The 19,260-nt window shown below is 35.5% G+C and overlaps 1 protein-coding gene across 2 annotated transcripts in view; it reads right to left on the bottom strand.

Annotated features, from left to right (window-relative positions):
• The window catches only part of LOC128672826 (uncharacterized protein), a 92,508-nt gene that overhangs the window by 59,954 nt on the left and 13,294 nt on the right, over positions 1-19,260 (bottom strand). The window lies entirely within an intron of this gene.

Here is a 19,260-nt window from a genome sequence, read left to right as displayed (position 1 = left end):
AATTAAATATAAACGCGTGTTTATTCAATTCAAAATTACATGACACAGGGGAAAAAATGATTGATCTATTGATTGGATAATTTAGATACTTTGTTGCAGATATGATAAAAAAATTATCTATGGCAAATAAACTCTGGGTTTATCTCTAGTGTAGATATCGGAATATAATGCGATTAGAAATCATATGTGAATGCTACTCCCATGCCGGTTACAGCATGTTTTACTATATTTGTACACACACACACACACACACACACGCAAGTAATTGTCATATCTCCGTTGTGCCGTATATACTACTCTGCACCATCAATGGTGCAGGGAAACTAATTAATTAGTGTTAAAGAGACGGGTTTATCCTAACCATCAAGTTATACATTAGTTAATTATACCACAATACTTCCAATAGTAATACATAATCGACAAAAAATTCCAAATTTGAACCATCGTCATAGTCAAAGCATGGTACGCCTACATTTTTACATGTTTTCATCTAGTTTCACCTGTCCAGTTGTTTGCTTGTCTGTCTGTCTGTACCTAATAATCAAATATTGCAAGATACATTTCTCCAAATTCAGAGTTTAAATTCCCATGTTGCTTTAGTTTTCATGACAATGCATTGCAATGCACCCAAAATCGGCACCAAACGAGGGAGCTATTTAACACGGTGATGGGATTTTTGTCAGACGACAATAAAAGCTTGTGGTAATAAATTTATGGTAATTATAGGGTGACCTATTGAAAGTTTTATTACGAAAAGTAAAATAATATAGGAAAATTGTAGACAAATTATTTTATGGTTTATAATAGGTGGTTTTGAAGAACCGTTGGGCATTAATTCATGTTATTGATAGGAGTTACTACAGAAGAGAGATCAAATTTTGGAAAACCCAGTCTTTTGAAGTGAGTTCGTTTTGGCACAAAACAATAGTTTACACGTTAATAAATTACCTACTTATAATGTAAATGCCTAGATAAACATTCCCATGAGAGATTGACACCGAAAACGAAGGTCGGCATCAATTGAACAATCAACTACTATAATAGCCACTTAATTAATAGCTAAGTGCTATATTCCTACATTTGCATACAATAACACACACTTATTTGCAGTTGGGTATTCTTTCATGAAAGAAAAAATCTTCGGCCTTCTGCACATTGCTTTTTATTATCTCGTAATTTCTAAGTCTAAAATCGGTGGTTCCCGTCTGAGAATAGGCCATTCGATTTCCGCGTGGATGTCGTACAAGGCGATTAAGTACTAGCCTACCCATCCTTTATGTATGTTTGTTACTCTTTCACACAAAACCTACGGACGGATTGTTATGAAATTTGGTGCACGTGTTGAATATATCCTAGAATAACACATACTACCTTTTATCCCAAAATTCCCACGGGAGCGGAGGCCCGGGGCGAAGCTAGTGCTATATCAATCCGATAATAGTAGATAGGGTGTCGCATACATATTCTACACTATATTTTGTCGCGAGCGTAGCTGCAGGATACAGCTAGTTCTATATGATTTGATTCTATTCAAGCGTGTGATATTTTCGTGTTAATTTATTTCCACGAACATAAGAGCCTATAATTAGTAAATCACAATATTTATCCGCTAATCACCGCACGTGACTTCGTGATCAATCGGTACACGTACAGATATATTACATAGCTGAAAATAGGGTCAGAAACATAAAAATCGGAATAAAATAAGAGAGACCATAAAAGTTAACTTTGTTGTTTGATTTTGACAGATCTAAGACGTGTGGAATATAAACCAATAGTTTAAAAACAAGTAAAAATTAAAGTTTGTAATAGTGTTTCCTCGTCTGGTGTTCCCACGTCACATTCATACGATAAATCGAATCAATCACAGTTCGAATTTGAATTTTCTCTTTTCGACGACCTCGGTGGCGCAGTGGTAAAGTTCTTGCCACTGGACCGAGAGGTCCCGGGTTCGATCCCCGGTCGGGTCATGATGGAAAATGATCTTTTTCTGATTGGCCCGGGTCTTGGATGTTTATCTATATGTATATGTATTTGTTATAAAATATAGTATCGTTGAGTTAGTGTCCCATAACACAAGTCTCGAACTTCTTTGGGGCTATCTCAATCTAAATGATTTGTCGTAATATATTTATTTATTTATCTACGATCTTTAGTGAAAGCGACAGATAAAATAAGTTGGCACTTCTATTTGAATTAATATTCCAAATTCTAAGGCCAGAAAACACTTAACATACTAATGATGAAGGACACGACGCTAAATAGGAAAATCAAGGCTTTCGAATGGTAGTGCGCCAGTTTATAGGGCCTGTGCGCAAAGACGGAATAGAAACTATGTTTTATGTGCGTTCTCAAAATCGGTAAAGCACGCAAACAAGATTTTAATTTTTAATTTCTTTAGAAAAATTATTTGGAAAATCACCGGAACATTTTAATTCAATTGCTACCTTAATGTATGAAATACAGGTCTTATTTTACAAATATAGATACAATAACGGAGACGGGAAATGAGTTATGTATTTTGTTACATTTTGATATATATTATATATTTTATAAGACTTTTTATGTATTATCATACTATGGAACGTTTCTTTTTATCTGTTAATTAAATCGCATCAAGGAATTAGGAAGTTTATGCCATCAATTCCATAGTGAAGTAAAAAACGCTAGTAAAAATTTAACACCAAGATCTTCCTACCACGATGATCACGCAGCCTTCCTCATTGAAAACCTCATAAAACCCGTTCATTAACTTAGACAGGTCGACAGATTTGACTGAGTTGGCTCCAAAGTAAATTCGAGACTTGTGTTATGGGTTCCTACCTCAACGACACTATATTTTATAACATTACTAGATAAACATCCAAGACCCAGGTCAGTCTGAAAAGTATCATTTTCCATCATGACTTGACATAGGGAATCGAACCCAGGACCTCCAGTGTAGCAGTCTGGCATGATGACCACAGAGGTCGTCAAATAACGCATCCTTTCTCATTAAAAACCTCATAAAATCCGGTCAACCATTTTAGATACGACAAAGTAATTTTAAAACGGTTAAGATAGTCATGTCTTTTTACTTTAAATTAAAGATTGATGTGGCAGGTTAAAATATACGGTTTATAAATAAATTACCAATATTTTTTGATACTACAAGCAGGCTGACAGCCATGGAAAGTGGTCTCGCAGACAGACGCCTGCGACACCAGAGTTGTCACACGCGCGGTGCCGACTTTGTGGCCTAGGACATTTGCCACAGCACTCTCAACCTTCAAACCGGAACTTGAAATAAGCATATCAAGATCTTTCTCTCGTCTGCCTCTGGTAACATTTAGAAATGCCGAGCTCAGAAATTTTAACTGAACCTGGTAAAAATCTGTTATATTTCGAGCTATGCTAGTGTCCACATCCACACGCCTTTAAATTAATCACCATTTGTCTAATGATCATCAAACTAGGTCTTATATTAGCGGGTATTAAATTATTTTTGCCGCACGACGGAATAACGCTTGATTTGACATAAGTTATATACAGTTTCCAATGTGAGGTAAATTGGATCGATTTGGGTCTCATTAGCTAGCACGTGTTTCTGCGGTCGTTAGAACGAAATAAACACACCAAACACATATAAAATTACATACATATATATGTACTTTTATAGCTCTTTTATTCGCATTGTGCTTGTGACGCACTGAAGCCCAGATATATGCCTACAATATACAGTTACACTAGCGGGCCGTCCCGGCTTTGCTGGGATAAAACCACAATTTATACAACTTTCCTAGAAAAACCGTCTAGTAGTTTTTGAGTTTATCGCGTTCATACAGACAGACAGACAGATAGACGCAACGGGTGGAGTTATTTTTAACCCACCACGCAAAAAGAGGGGTGTTATATGTTTAACGTATCTGTCTGTGGCATCGTAGCTCCCAAACGGATGAACTGACACAAAAAAACTAAACTAAAAATAGTTTAGTTTTTTTTTTGTGTCATAGATAATTTTATTCCGAGTGTTCTTAGCCGTGTTTCATGAAAATCTGTTAAGCCGTTCAAAAGTTGTGGCGATATGAATATTGAGAGTCGGGGGTTTTTTTTTAATTTGTCTAACAAAAAAACTTGTAATACACGTAAGGATATAGAGCCACAATTATTATACGTCCCCACGCTGTTGACATAATAGACAACACACATATTTTTTCAACATACATGCTTGTGGCATTTAATGTAGTTGCATAAGTAAATGACATCATCTTCCCTTTAAAAAAAAATATAAGGTATGTTTCGCACGATCTTAGAAGGGACATGAATAAATTGATCACGTTACATCTTTGGATAGAATTGATAGCCATTTATATAAATCTTAGTAATGTTTACCTTGTGTCCTCGTCTCCGTTACATTATATAGTATGTTTGTCTGTGACACAGAATCATCTGAAAGGTTGCATCTATTTAAATTGTTTTTTTGCTTAGAATATTCACTACATTATGTTTCTCATTCTTCACTCTTTTCTTCTTCTCAAAGAAAGACGTCAGGTACTATGCCATTGCGTAAATCTGTGCATTTAATCAAGAATTCCTGAGCTGTGGGGTAGTACGTACATAGGTTCTAATAGTAGTAGTTTAGTTCATAGTAGGTAGGGTCGAAAGAGAACCTGCACTTTCCCGTATTATTATACGGAACCCCAAAATTAAAGAAACCATTAAACTCAAGGTTCATTTTGTTATTGTAATTCTATAGCCGCGCCCATTGTGTTTGTCAATAGTAGAATGACATTCGTGAGGGGAATATATACAAGTGATGTGCGCAAGAGTATCGCAATCTGGACTAGCCGAAGTTCTTTATAAATTGGACTCAATTACCAAGTCCAAACAGATCCATAGATTAACTTATTAAGTTAATCTATGGATCTGATTAAGTTTGATTGGAAAGTGGTCATGTCTCTCTCCACCCGTCCAACATCTTCACATCAGGACAATGTGGTGTTTTTTTATGTTCTTCTTTTACGCCAAATAATGTATTAGATTGAGGTGATTTTTGAAGTGGAGAAGTTGAAAAGGACGACGTACGTACGCTAGTGACGTGACGTACGTTACTTTGTATTGCGGGCAATAGCTATAGTGACATTATTATTTTTATTTCGTGTAGTTCAAAAGTTTCAGTTATTGTAAACAACGCAAGAATCTAATCCGATCAGATGCAGAAAAGCAATAGTCAAATCAAATACAACAATTAGTTAACTCTTAAAGAATCCGGTTCAAAAAATTAAATGATTTCCTAAAAAATTCTTTTGCCAATGCAGATAAGATAATACCTTTTACAGAAACCGGTCAGAATGTAAGGCGACTCTAGGCCAAGATATTACGTGAGCAAGTTCATGAATACAGAAATAGCTGAAATAGCAGAACAAGACGTGACAAGCGACGCCGGAGCCGCATACAATATGTCTGCTTCATTTTAATCTATCTTCAGAAAATGTATACAAATCGGAGTGATTGATCAGAACATGATAACTGCAAATAAGTCTATTCGGATAATCTCATCCTTGTATGTTGTAAAAACAAGTGTTACATTTGTCTGTATGAACGCGATAAATTCAAAATCTACCGGACGGATTTTGTCGGATTGATCTTTCACCAATAGTTAATGTGATTCCTGAGGAAGGTTTCGGTGTATAATTAACCATTAGTAATTGCTATAAACTCATAGATAAATTCTATATACTAACACAGGATTTAGATCGATGAGAAAATTTAGATGCGTCATATTTGTTACAATTCTATTTCTTTATACGGATGAACTTTGATACGCGGGTAGGATTCATTCTTGTTACCGGATATTTTCTCATTATATATAATCACATCCGCCTAAAAACAGCACCGGAAGTCATAGTTAATATGTCAATATGTGAAAATAAATCATTGACAAGATCAAGATCCTCTGATGATCTTGACCTTGTCAATGATTTATTTGCACATATTATTTTAATGCTTTGGATTGATCAAGTTTTTTTAAAGGTTCTTTTGTCTGGATCCCGAGTTTCGGGCTTCACAGCCAAGAAAGCCTTGCTATGGAATTCCTAAACAACTGCTAATTATTATTCAAATTAAGCTGATATAATGCTGACTATAAATCATCGCGGTGCAGTTTGCCAAACTTTTTTGGGTTTTTCTTTTCGGTGAACAAAATCTCACATACAAACTACGCAAGTAATTTCGGCGTTAGTGTGTAGCTGCATTACATCGGAATCAAGATATTCCGAAGATTGTGCGTGATTGATAGCGCAACGCCCGCGTTCATGGCCTCGCGGTCTCTTACCATACCGGCTTACGCGTGTAAACTAATTCACGAGAAACATTCCAATTAAGTAATTCCTTAGGTTTCTTGTACTTCGTGCTAAAGATCTGTCGAAAGGTGATAACATTCATATCGGTTATATCGTGACACTGGAACATAGTAGATGTTATACATAAGAACGAGCTTATCTATGTCCCGCCATAAGTCACACGAAATTTATGTTCGGACATGGGATGAAATTGACATCAATAAGCAGGTTTTTTCAATTTTGGTCGGTGTTTTTACTCAATAAAAGAATTTTTAAATGACAATAAATATTAATAATGACATTGGAACAAATTATTATAAATTTAATTCAGTTAACATTGAAATTTACTTTTTGACTTGTATTTTATATGTGAAAACATTTTTGCAAATAAGCTGTTCTTTTCTTTCTGTAATGAACAATGACATCTCCTGTACCCAGTTTTTGTAAAATAAATTATATTGAATTATATACTAAATAACAGGTATTAAACGCGCACATACCTTTTCCATTTCCCAGACGTTTCGGACCTTGTTACAAAGGTGTTGTTGTTTTAATACCTGTTATTTTGTATATAATGATGCAACAAATATTGAATTTTGAATGGACAAAGTCGCCTGAGCTGGTCTCAAGGACAAAACCCAATAATGTCACAAAATATATGCGTGCCAAAGCGACACATCTCTCATATAACTGTGCCCTCCCCGAGCCATGTAAGTTTCGTTCCTTCATCCTTTCGTCAGCTCCACTTCGTACTTGCTTTGAACTTAGTATTTTTAGTTGTCAGACTATTGGCACACATCAACCTTGGCGACATAAAGCCCACATTTTTTGGTTTGCTCCCTTCAGTTAGGACCAATCAGATTCATTGTAGCCAGACACTTAAACCCTGTACTAACACGACAAGATTTAGTTACTACTCCAGGCATTACAGAATCATAGAATCCTCGAGATTTGAGACATCAAACATCATCTATCAAGCGCTTGCCAATTAGAGCTGTTGATTAAATAAAGCTAATTGGTTTACTTGCGGTCAGTGTAACCATAAATCACACTTCGCTGATTATGTAGTCAATAATATGGCTGTCAATATCAGTGTTAGATTTGCATTCATTTTGTTGTAGTTTGTGCAAAAACGTACAATTGATAAATGCTTGTAAAAACTCAGCATAAAGTGATTCATCTACAAAAATTCCTAAAATGAATTACTAATTACTTAAAAAACTGATGCTTAGTTATTCTGTTTGTCAAGCTGGCCTGATTGTGGCCGTAATCATGACATTGAGAATTAACTGAGCAGCTGTTAGCCAGTTTCCGCAAACGTCACTTTTGGCCGAGTGCCCTCGAGTTTTTCTCATAACACCCACTTCACTACAAAGTCGCTTCCCGCTGTCTGTCTGTCCCTATGTATGCTTGATCTTTAAAACTGCGTAACGGATTTTGATGCAGGTTTTTTAATAGATAGAGTGATTCAAGATAAATGTTCAGGTGTTTGATTTTATTATGATTTTACCAAAGCGAAGCAAGGACTAATTACTTTAGTATTTCATAAGTTTAATGTTTATGATCAGAAAGATTTCATACGCTAAAACTAGCGTATTCCCGCGAGAACAACTTTTCCGGGGATGAAAAGTACTGTAGGTATCCTTCTGTCCTTCTCCGTACTCCTAATTATATATGTATATAAATTTCTTTGATGTTTAGATAAATCCTAAAGTAAAGAACAAAGAAACAAATAATCTTTACATAATTCTTATATAACATTCGCATTTATAATGCTAAAATTTTAAATAGTTGGATATACTCAGATACAAGCAAAATTATTTAAAAACAAATCTTCGAATAGAAAATCAAATTATTAATTTTAAAAGAAAAACGAACCAAGACTAAAAAAAATGTTTTTCTCCAAACACGTGTCAATTAACAAATGTAGGTCTTATAAGTGTTATTCCCTTCACTCTATCTACCAGTCAGTTTCTAATTCAGATTTAGCAAATTGCACTACGTTGTCAACAACAATGTTGTCAAATTAAGATCATAAGCGCGTTGTTTGGCAAAAGCGCAAAACTCCATGTCAACATCAACATATTACGAAACGTGTTTGACGTTAAATCTGATGGAACGGGCATTGACATCTTCACGCTATACTTATAAGATAATGTTGAAACAAAAAGGTTTCTTTCTCATCTCCACATGTTTGAGGCCATGACGCCGCGAAAAAAGATCTTAAAATTTTGTCAGTCTACTAGACAAAGCAACTGGGTGGAATTTGATGCGGTTTTTACAGTTGTATAGCGGATAGTCTAAAACTTAAAATCTGGTATAGGTTTCATCGCGATACGTTGCTTAGAACCCGAGATGTTGACAATAATAAGTTATGAGCGGACGCATGATCTCATTATAAATACGTTTTAGTGTATGCAAGATATTAGCAGAGACTCAAGGTAAATCATTCTTCAGGAAACAATGACAAAGTCATTTTTCAAATGGCCAAATCCGCTTCAAACTTATCCCATAGTATGAGTTCACAAATTAAGTATTATTTTTGTTTAGTCAACTCACCTCAATTGGCTATACGAATGGTTAAAAAATAAAATGTATGAAGGTATTTAAATAACCAAACACGATAATTAAATGTTTCACTTTAATTGATCAGTTTTATTAATTACGAGATTTACTATTTTTTCGTAGAAATGCTTTGTGACTCAAAAATCTGAAATAGCGGATATAAACTAGTATCTGATATATTACAGATAGATTATAGTATACACAACAAAAAAATATATACATTCGTTTGAGATATATAAAATAAATACGCTACGCTATTAAATAAATTAACATTAGTATTCGACATAGGGCGAGCTTGCATAATGTGCATATGATTTCTATGACGCATTAATAAAATATGGCCCTTGCAAGTATGCAGGCCATACATAGGGCCATATTTTATTCATAACCAATGATTGTTTTTATGCATAACAATCCCAACTAATATTATAAATGCGAAAGTAAGTTTGTTAGATCTTCACGCTTTATCTACTCAACCAATCTTCTTGAAATTTTGCATACATATAGTTTGAAGTATGGAGAAGGGCATAGGGTACATTTTATTCAGATTTTTTTGCTAACAATACACAAGAAATTGTGTCTTTATGGCGGGAGCCTGCCACCCATAACACATGGAAACCTTCCGTTGTGGGTGACACTGCACCACAATTTTGTGTAACATGTGTGTGAAATTTCATTTCATATCAATTATTTCTTTCATTCACACAAAATCTAATTACAGAACCCTGCTAGAACCAATGTACAAAACTTTATCAAACATATCCAAGTTACACGTGCCTGGCTATATTCGCTCTAAGCCCATGTTATCCTGTAAATAGTTTTGTAATTTACCCTCCCTCGCTATAATTGACTTGTGAAGGCTATGGAGCATTGCCATTACTAGTTACCAAAGGGAATATAGAATAGGACAGAAATAAAGGCGAAACGCCCACGCCACATCATTCATAGAATAATTCATCATCATCAAATAGAGTTTGTAATTGCTAACACTGGTATAAGCCTGTAAGTGTTTCGTCTGTCTGTATGAAGCGACAAACTCAAAAACTACGATCGATATTTGTACGATTTTCATTCATATATAGCGTCATTGTAGGTGCAATTTATTATGGTTTTATCCGAGCGAAACCGCGACGAGCCGCTAGTTTGAAACAAGTAGCTGTCCGATTCATTTATATGTGTACATCTATACTATTATTATAAAGAAAGAAGTAAAAGTTTGTGAGTTGTATATTTGAGGCGGGTAATCTCCGAAACTACCGAATCGATTTCAAAAATTATTTCACCATCGGGAAGGTAATTTATACAAGATTGCTATAGGCTGTATTTTATCTCAAAAGTTCTCACTGGAGCGAAGCCCCGGGCAATATCTAGTAATTTAATAAATATAATGTTTCGTGAAGAAAACTGCGGCGCGTGGCTCTCGTCCTAGAATACGAGTTCGTATTTTGATAGATTATGTATGGATTATGTATGATTTGATGGAATTATGTATGGATTATCCATCCAAATCTTCCCGTACATGTCGTACGATGCTAAGGAATAAGAGCCTATTACCCGTTTCAAACTCGGCAATGACGAAACCCAGGCTCTGAATAAAATACTTTAAATTTTAAAGATTCAATCTAACGTCAACCATTTGGAATGCAGTTGCTATCTATCAGCTGTCAAGGCGTTTTACCCTTATCCGGTATATCTTATCCTCTCCACGTTCAATGTTTTATGCTGGCAACTTTTGCCCAAGGTTTTAGCAAGGACGCATCTGTTTTCTGTATGGGGTGGGAGGGGTTAGCGATTACGTAATTTCTTTACCATTGATTTGTAGTACCGCTGCATATCAGCAAATAGATCTATCACTTTATTATTTTTTTTATTAAGATTTTTTCATTCCCGCCCGGGCCTTGCACTCGTGGGAGTTATGGGATTAAAAGGTCTTTCTGACGTCCTCATTCGCTGATATACAAAGTATCGAAGTTTCCAAACAGTTTTAGTTACTTCCCAACGCTTTGACATCTCAACAAAAGTTCAAGACGTGTGTACAACGACATAAATAAACCAACAAAACAAACAAATGCCACAAGGTTAAGTGCCATTATCCTAATTACCTTGTAATCTCATTATGTGAATGCCAGCTAAAAATATTCCGATATCTGTTACTTTAGAGTTACTGAGACTATAACCCGTATTTGGTGACTCAGGCATTTTGTGACGACATCGAGAAGTCGATTTACTTTCTTTTAGATGGATCTAAAAGAAAGTAAATCGACTTCTCGATCTCGCTGTCTTAGATTTAGGGCTCACTCTCATCCTCGCATATCCCCGGTCACATCCGGAGCTGTGACGCCGTAAAGCCCGGATAAGTAAATATTACAAGTTAAGATTCGGCTGTGCGTTTCCAACCAGCAACCTACCTGAAATCAACGCTCCTTGGGAATGCAATAGCATTTAAAGGCAATAGATAGCTGTCCTTGTGTTCCTTATTCACCTCGTACGACATCCACGGGCGGGTATGGAGTGGACCAACTCAGGGGCGGGACGGCGAAATATCATGTTCCTTTTACATCACTAACATTAGCCTCTATGAACCAGTGCTGGGTAGGTCTTCTTCCGTCGACGCCAACAGTCTTAGTTTGGTTATTGCAGTATTCTTTACGTCGAAATTTCTGAGGTTACAAAACACAAATATGAGTGTCTTCTTTGCGTGTCTTAGCCAAGATTCGTGTCAAATCTACAGCTTAAATCATCTGTCAACGTCTCTTTTTATGAGACATATGGTAACACCATATGACTATACAATACAATAAAACTTTCTCCTTTGAACAATGCGAAAACTTAACTCGATGACTGAGATAACTGAAGTCAATTTCAAGTAACCGATGTAAGCACTGTATGGTTCTTATGATGGCGGTAGCAGAGGCTATTTTGCTATGAATCTGTGTACTTTGACGTGCAGTTGACTGTACTAGAACCGGATTAACTCGAATTTCGCTGCACGGGTATTGAACTTGCCGGTACTTCGGTTCAAGTTTTTCCACAACTAACGTTACATAATATGATTGTTGCGTGAACACAGATACGGTATCACGACCTTATCCCTTACGTGGCAGACAGAGCCAGGATTTGTGAACTTCGAAGGCAATGTTTAGCTGTATAACTTAATTTCCGTTCCCTTAATTGACTTTTACAATCTGCGCGGCAGGAGACGCAGTTGGCTCATTAGTTCTAGGTTATCCTTTCCTCCCAAACCATCATGCGAAATACGCGATTCAATACGAAAGAGCTTTACGCTTCTGCTAAACAGCTGAACCGATTTTGATTACTAGGCAATATATATTTACGATACGAGTGAAAAAATATGCATTTTTTTAATTTCTACTCCCTGAGACTGTAAATAATGAGTGAAAGGTACCTATGACAAATCTACCTGATACATTTTGCCGCGGACAGATCTGCGGGCAACGCTTGTCTCAAATATTTTACTAGTCAATAAATAATCATACAATGCTTGAACTAGAAACTAAATAGAATAAGAAACCAAACACAATAACTAGATCTACAGTTTCCACAGACGTGTAACTTTATATTGAATCAGTGCATTTGTGTCAATGCATTCATCTGCAAGCAGAGTGCAGCCGGCATATTGATTCAGACCCTCGCTGAATACGAATCAGATTTACAACTCTAACTCAATCATTTATTGCATTTCGTGTGTTGTACTTTAGCACAAAAGTCTTATTGAATAAGTTTTTTTACAAAAATGTCATTTTTGACACAAACTACTGGTATAAAGTTTGTTGTGTCTCGTTCTGTCAATGTCAAATATTGTAAATTGCGATAGTGACAAAACATGACTTTAGCATAAAGTATAATTTGTTTTATGCCACCCATAGTTTTCAAGTAGACTTGGGTTAGTTTTTTTTTTTTCAAAATTAGCTGTTTATATATAGCTGAACAATAGCGTCTCTTAATTTCATAGCTTAACCTATTCTAATTTATATTTTCTTTATCCAGTCCTATCTCATCTTTCTCAAGACCAAAATCTTTACCTTTATTTGCGACAATAATAACTGAATAACATAACGCGCGCCCTCGAATGTTCTAAAAGATAAATTAAATCACGTATAACAACAAAAACATGGACAAAATGCATAACCCTTCCGGAAAAATATTAATTTATTCAATTTACGCACAAACGTGCGTGACAATTCAACGTTCCAATTCATTGAATTTATTATTGTACTTATAGTTTTTATATTTAAACTTATTTATATACAAATTTATTCATACTCACATGAATATATCATGTAGAGATGTGTAAAGTATAATTTCTCTGAACTCGGGATACCGAATCGTGTTTCCTTGGCCCCTATTCAATTTTGCCAGTTACCGGGTATTCTTATCTGGCGCACGATTGCGTTTGTTTTTCTCGCGACGTGCATTAACATTTGTCACACTCAAAACTTTGTACCAATTGAGAACGGTGAGTCTTCTTGACTTATTGAAGGCCTGATTCCATTCAAGATAAGTTAAGCTACGTTGCCAAGTATAAGTAAATTATAGCGACCCCTTTGGTGTCGAGAAAGCCAACCTTATAAAGGTAAGTTTAGCTCAAGTAGATTGGCATCCCTAAATGGGTCCATTGTCGTATTAAGCTCATTGTAGTAGACCACAGGTTATAAAACACTTCCAGTAAATTAGACCAAATCTTGAATAAGCCGTTTTCAAGGTGTGTTCTGCAGAACCCTTGGACAATATTATTATGTAATGTTAGGACAGTATTATATATAATATTAGTAAAATTAAAAAAAATACTTCATTAATTTTGTCAATATTTCAACACCACTGCTGGGCAAAGGGCTCCCTCCATTATTTCCATTTAACATTTATAACTATAAATCATTAACTTATTGAAATTCTAATAACTGTGTCAGATGTTACGCCAGAAAACATAAAACAAGTTTAAATTTTACAAGTGGCTAAGGCTCCGTTAAATGCTTAGTTTTCCAATAAGGCCCCATCTTCAAAAAAATTTGAGAACCTCTGATCTTAGACGATATAGAATTAGAATTTTAAACCTTTTACAATTGAATATAGCTAGTACTTAGTAAATATAATCTGACATTTGTATTACATTCATTTTTAACCTGTTGGCTATTAAAAACAATGGTCTAAAGATGAATGCAAATTTTGTTTTAGACGGAATCATTCTGGACACGTGTGGTGTAGTACTGTTGTCGGGTTTTTATCGTGGCTTGGATAGTAAATAGGCAGTAGGTAGTAAAGTAAGTTTATTATAAAACATAAGGTAATACCTAGAACAATTAAATAAAAATTAAAAATCTAAAATAGATATTAGGTGATACGTTATATATATTCACAATAAATGGAGCACTTACCCTTATTGGGTCTGTTGTTATTATTTTATTTAATGTTTATAAATTTATCACGGCCACCCTCTTGCCTCGCTAGCTTGATCGTAATGTTTACGCGTCAAAGTGTACGAGCGGATTTAGAATTTTAAAATTTATGACAGTAGATCCAAATGTGCCAGCGCAGGCGAAATACATCGAAAGATATTCCAAACAAAGCGTAGCTGCGTTACACTGTGTTGATTAACCCTCTGTGTGTAATTCGTAGACATTAGCATAATAGAAGATAACAAAAGAATTAACAATGGATGCAAACGGGAACGCGACACCCGAGCTCCTAAACTAAAATACCGGTGACATACAAACACACAAGCACAAAAACTGTAACACAATTGAAACGTTAGACTTCCCGTAACAGGATATTCTTATATGTAACTCCTGACAGACTTGAAAAAAAAACCGCAAGATTAATTTTCAACTCCATATCCACCCGTGGATGCGACTGCCCCTTGGTCGCATCCACGGGTCACAGTCACACAGTCTTAATATCTCATAGGAAACAATAGCATTCCCAATGAGGGTTCACGTCGGGCAGGCGGCCGGTTGTAAGATCATATTTAGGCAAACTTTCAAAATTGTGCTTAACTATTTTCTCCGCGAACCCTGGGCTTGTGACGTCACAGCTTGATGAGAGACGTTTTGTAGAGACACATAACTTCATGTAACACAGGTAGGACAAACAAAGTTCAAAGAATATAATAACATACTTAATAAATTTATAATCACCGTGACATTTAACCTTATCCTCCTTTCGTAATGATATAACATGTCTATTTTTTTCTGTCGTGATTAACGGGGACTAATTATTATATTAATTGCTCGATGCCAATTCATGCAAAGGTGTTCAGATTACATATAATCTATATCTACATACAAAACTGCAAGTGGGTTGCGTGTACATAATTATGAGGGGCTTTAAGGTATTAATAGAAGCCAAAACAATTGTTTATACAATTTTTGTCTACTACTGGATAGAGAAAAAGCAGTTCTTTCATATTATTCACTAGCTTTTACCCGCGGCTTGGCCCGTGTTTATTTCGTGCGTCCGCTCAATAACTTATTATTATAGATATCTCAGAAAACTAAGCAACTTTGCTTGGATATCTGATCGCAATAAAATCTAACCAAATTTAAAGTTAGACTTTCCTCTATACAACTGTGATGGCCAGTTGTTTTTGCGTGATGCGCGAACAAACATACCGACAGGCCAATATTCTAACAAAAACATTGTTTTCGCTTCGATCAGTCCCAGAAACACGCCCCTAATTGTTTTTCTTTAATCTCTCCCATGTACAGACATAGCACGCTTACAGTTTTATTATATGATATATATAGATAGTTGAAAATGTAACTACAAGCTATACCTAGCTAACACCGATAACAGACTTTACAATCTATATATAATATATAAAACTCTTGCGTTACTGACTGACAGACAACGCACAGCCGAAAGTACTGGGCGTAGATAGCTGAAATTTGGTGTGTAGATTCCTAGGACAGTGTAGGGGAGCACTAAGAAGGTCGTCAGATTATTACTCACATACGAAGTTGTGGCTTCGTCGGAAAACTATAATTAAAAAAGTAGCCTATGTTACTCCTAAACGTTTCGTCTATCTCTGTGCCAAATTTAATCAAAATCCGTCCAAAAATCTTTTCCCTAAGTTATAATATCGTATCCGAACTATGGTATAACTTATAACCTAACTTACACTCTGTAAATATAGTTGTGGGTCGAGTTTGGACCCACAACGTTGAAGTTTTTATAATATTATATTAAAAATAAATGAAAACGAATTCGTAATAAACTCGAACCAGAATCGGTAACAAGGTGATTTAGATATAATGAAGGTAGATCTATAACCTTACCCTTGCACGTCGAGCCTCGGTCGGCATAGATAACCAATAAATCGCTGATAACAAACAAAACAGTCCTAGGACGCGTTATCTGTTAACAAACACACGGACACAACTCACTTCACATTGCTACGTAATCAACGCAAAGGAATATCATTGCAACACGTCTATTTTTCTCTCACTCAATGACAATTCCATTTTTCAATTTAACAACACGTTTCTATTGGCTCGATGAACTTTCAAATTTCGAATTTGAACTTTTTTAACTATGGAGACTCGGGATGAAACATGCGCTATGCGTGCGCCCGCGCATTGGCAACTGTCGTCTCGTAATTTCGTATGCTTCCTTGTGAAGTGCAAAAAACGTGGGTACCATCTAAGGTTGAGTTCAAACAGTGGGTTTTTATGAAAAATACAAAAATGATGTCAACTGTCATGTAATCTGTCAAAAGGTGATTTGAATGGCCAATTTGCAAGTCATGAACGTCATTTTGAATCATTGAAAAGCTTTTGTTTGCGTTATAGTTAAACACAAAGGCTTTTTTTTTCAACATCCGCATTTTTAAAGAAGGAAAAACTGACCTGACTCACTAATCACAATTTAAAACGGTATTTTATTTTTCTACAGGGGTCCTTTTAATTAATAAAATTTTCCAAAAACTTTAAATTCCTCTTAATATTGTTGTTGCGTTGATACTCATCGAATATATTTGTCCAATATCTTTGCTCTTTCATCTTATGTAACACTATGAAAGGGATAGCAGTATTGGACAATGAATTTAATGGAATACCACCCTTAGATAGCGACAATACTAAGTTTAAAAGTTTGTGCAGTTTGTGATCGCCCTTACGCACCATAAATGGTAGACAATTCCGTGTCCGTATTCCTCATTCCGAGATTCATTCGTTCATTCATTAAATTACGTTCACTGGTGCATGGCAGCAACACAGCGAATTTCATTGTTCAGATTGAACTATGAAAAACATTATTAATTAAGGTAACAACGGATGGGTCGTTGTGACAGTTATTCACATAGATGGGTCTATGTCCTTGGCAAATAATAATAAATAAACTAACACAACATCAAAACTCTCCAAAGGGCCTCTACGTGTTGGATATCAACATCTCCACGCAAGCCTCTCAAAGGACCGGACAAAAAATTTATTGATTTAACTAAACGAAATTTAATCAATATAATATAATTATGGACAAGTCAGCTCTTCGATTGCTGCGTAAGGGTTCTTAATTGTCTCTATTATATATAAGAGAGATCTGTTACTTACATTAAGGAAGCAAATAAAGAATTGAGTATTGTCCAGTATTTTCTCTGTTTGTTCCCAAAAAGCCGGTCGCAAACCCAAATGAGTTTGCGCCCGACTGTTTGGGAAGAAATTGAGCAAACACTTAACGTTATACGTCTACGGTTATTGGTTTACAAATGGCTTAAAAATAATGAATCGGCAATGATATCATAATTTATTTGCTCATTATCGTACTGTTGCATATTTGTTCATTATAATGTATAACTATGTATATTCAACTGTTTTATTGGTGTGTTTATTTAATATTTAAGTAAACAATACAAAATTTCGTTTACTGACAATAATTTAAGGCCTAGCATTCAATGGGAGACCGAATCCATATCAATATTATAACTGCGAAAGTCTGCTATTTGTTTGTCTGTCTGTCTATATAAATCTGTCGATTTTAATGAAATTTGATATGCAAGTAGTTCAAATGAACGGTTTCAAACATAGACAATATATAATTAATTTAATTCAACCACCCATTGTTGGGAGTGAAATTTGTATGAAAATCACGTCATTTCCGATTTCGCAAAGAAATTCAGGCGGGCGAAGCAAATGCTTCGAATGCTTTGAATGCTTTGAATTTCTGTGCTATTTTTTCCAGATGACAAAAGCTAGTTTCAAATAAGGTTTATATATATCACCACTTCCACACCACAATATCTAACGTAACACACAACCGGCCAACAGTTGGCCAAACTTGGCGGTTTTGACATACATTGCCAGTGTTTTTACGCAGCAAAAAAAAGATCACATACAAACTACGCAATGTACTTTCATTCGCCGTTAGTGTGGGACTTGCATGAAGTGCGCACGTGCACAATCCAAATTCTACACGATGCATTCGAAATTCTACAACGAACACGAAGAAAAACATTGCAAACAATAGAATGCCACACGGTTCTAGAAACATGGTCGTAAAGACAAATAATGTCTTGTTCTTTATTTATAAAGCTGTTTCATAGTCTGTTGGACTCCTCTGAATCGCAAACAAGCCGTGAATTAATTAAATGACACTTGTGTATTTGAGTCGTGTAGTCACCCTAACAGGTTTGATAAGCCTGACATCAAAGTAGTAAAAACCGATGCGTTAAAGATCAAGTAAATCCCTCTATCATATAACTTGTATAACGCTATCATTATATTAACTTGTATAACGTAGCAGTGTCATTATAAATGCATTAGTTTTTATGCTACGGGTATCAATTTGCATACCACTGATAACACGGAACGAAAGCGATAATGAAACTTAGGTTTATTATCAGAGACAAAGCATATGTTGACGACCGCGGTGGCGCAGTGGTAAGGTTCTTGCCACTGAACCGAGAGGTCCCGGATTCGATCCCCGGTCGGGTCATGATGGAAAATGATCTTTTTCTGATTGGCCCGGGTCTTGGATATTTATTTATATATGTATATTTGTTATAAAATATAGTATCGTTGAGTTAATATCCTATAACACAAGTTTCGAACTTACTTTGGAGCTAGCTCAGTCTGTGTGATTTGTCCTAATATATTTATATTTATATTTTATATGTTCAGAAGATTGACTGATTCTTTAAAATATAAATGTTCAAAACCAGCATTAGTACTCATTGTGTAAATGGACTTTCAACTGTTCACGAAATGTAAATAAATAAATAAATATATTAGGACAAATCACACAGAGTAAGCTAGCCCCAAAGTAAGTTCGAGACTTGCGTTATGGGATACTAACTCAACGATACAATATTAGATCAATCAGAAAAAAATATCATTTTCCATCATGACCCGACCGGGGTTCGAAC

This window comes from Plodia interpunctella, chromosome 10 (assembly GCF_027563975.2).
Source record: "Plodia interpunctella isolate USDA-ARS_2022_Savannah chromosome 10, ilPloInte3.2, whole genome shotgun sequence".
Lineage (NCBI taxonomy): Eukaryota > Metazoa > Arthropoda > Insecta > Lepidoptera > Pyralidae > Plodia > Plodia interpunctella.
This window is presented reverse-complemented; position numbering and strand designations above follow the sequence as displayed.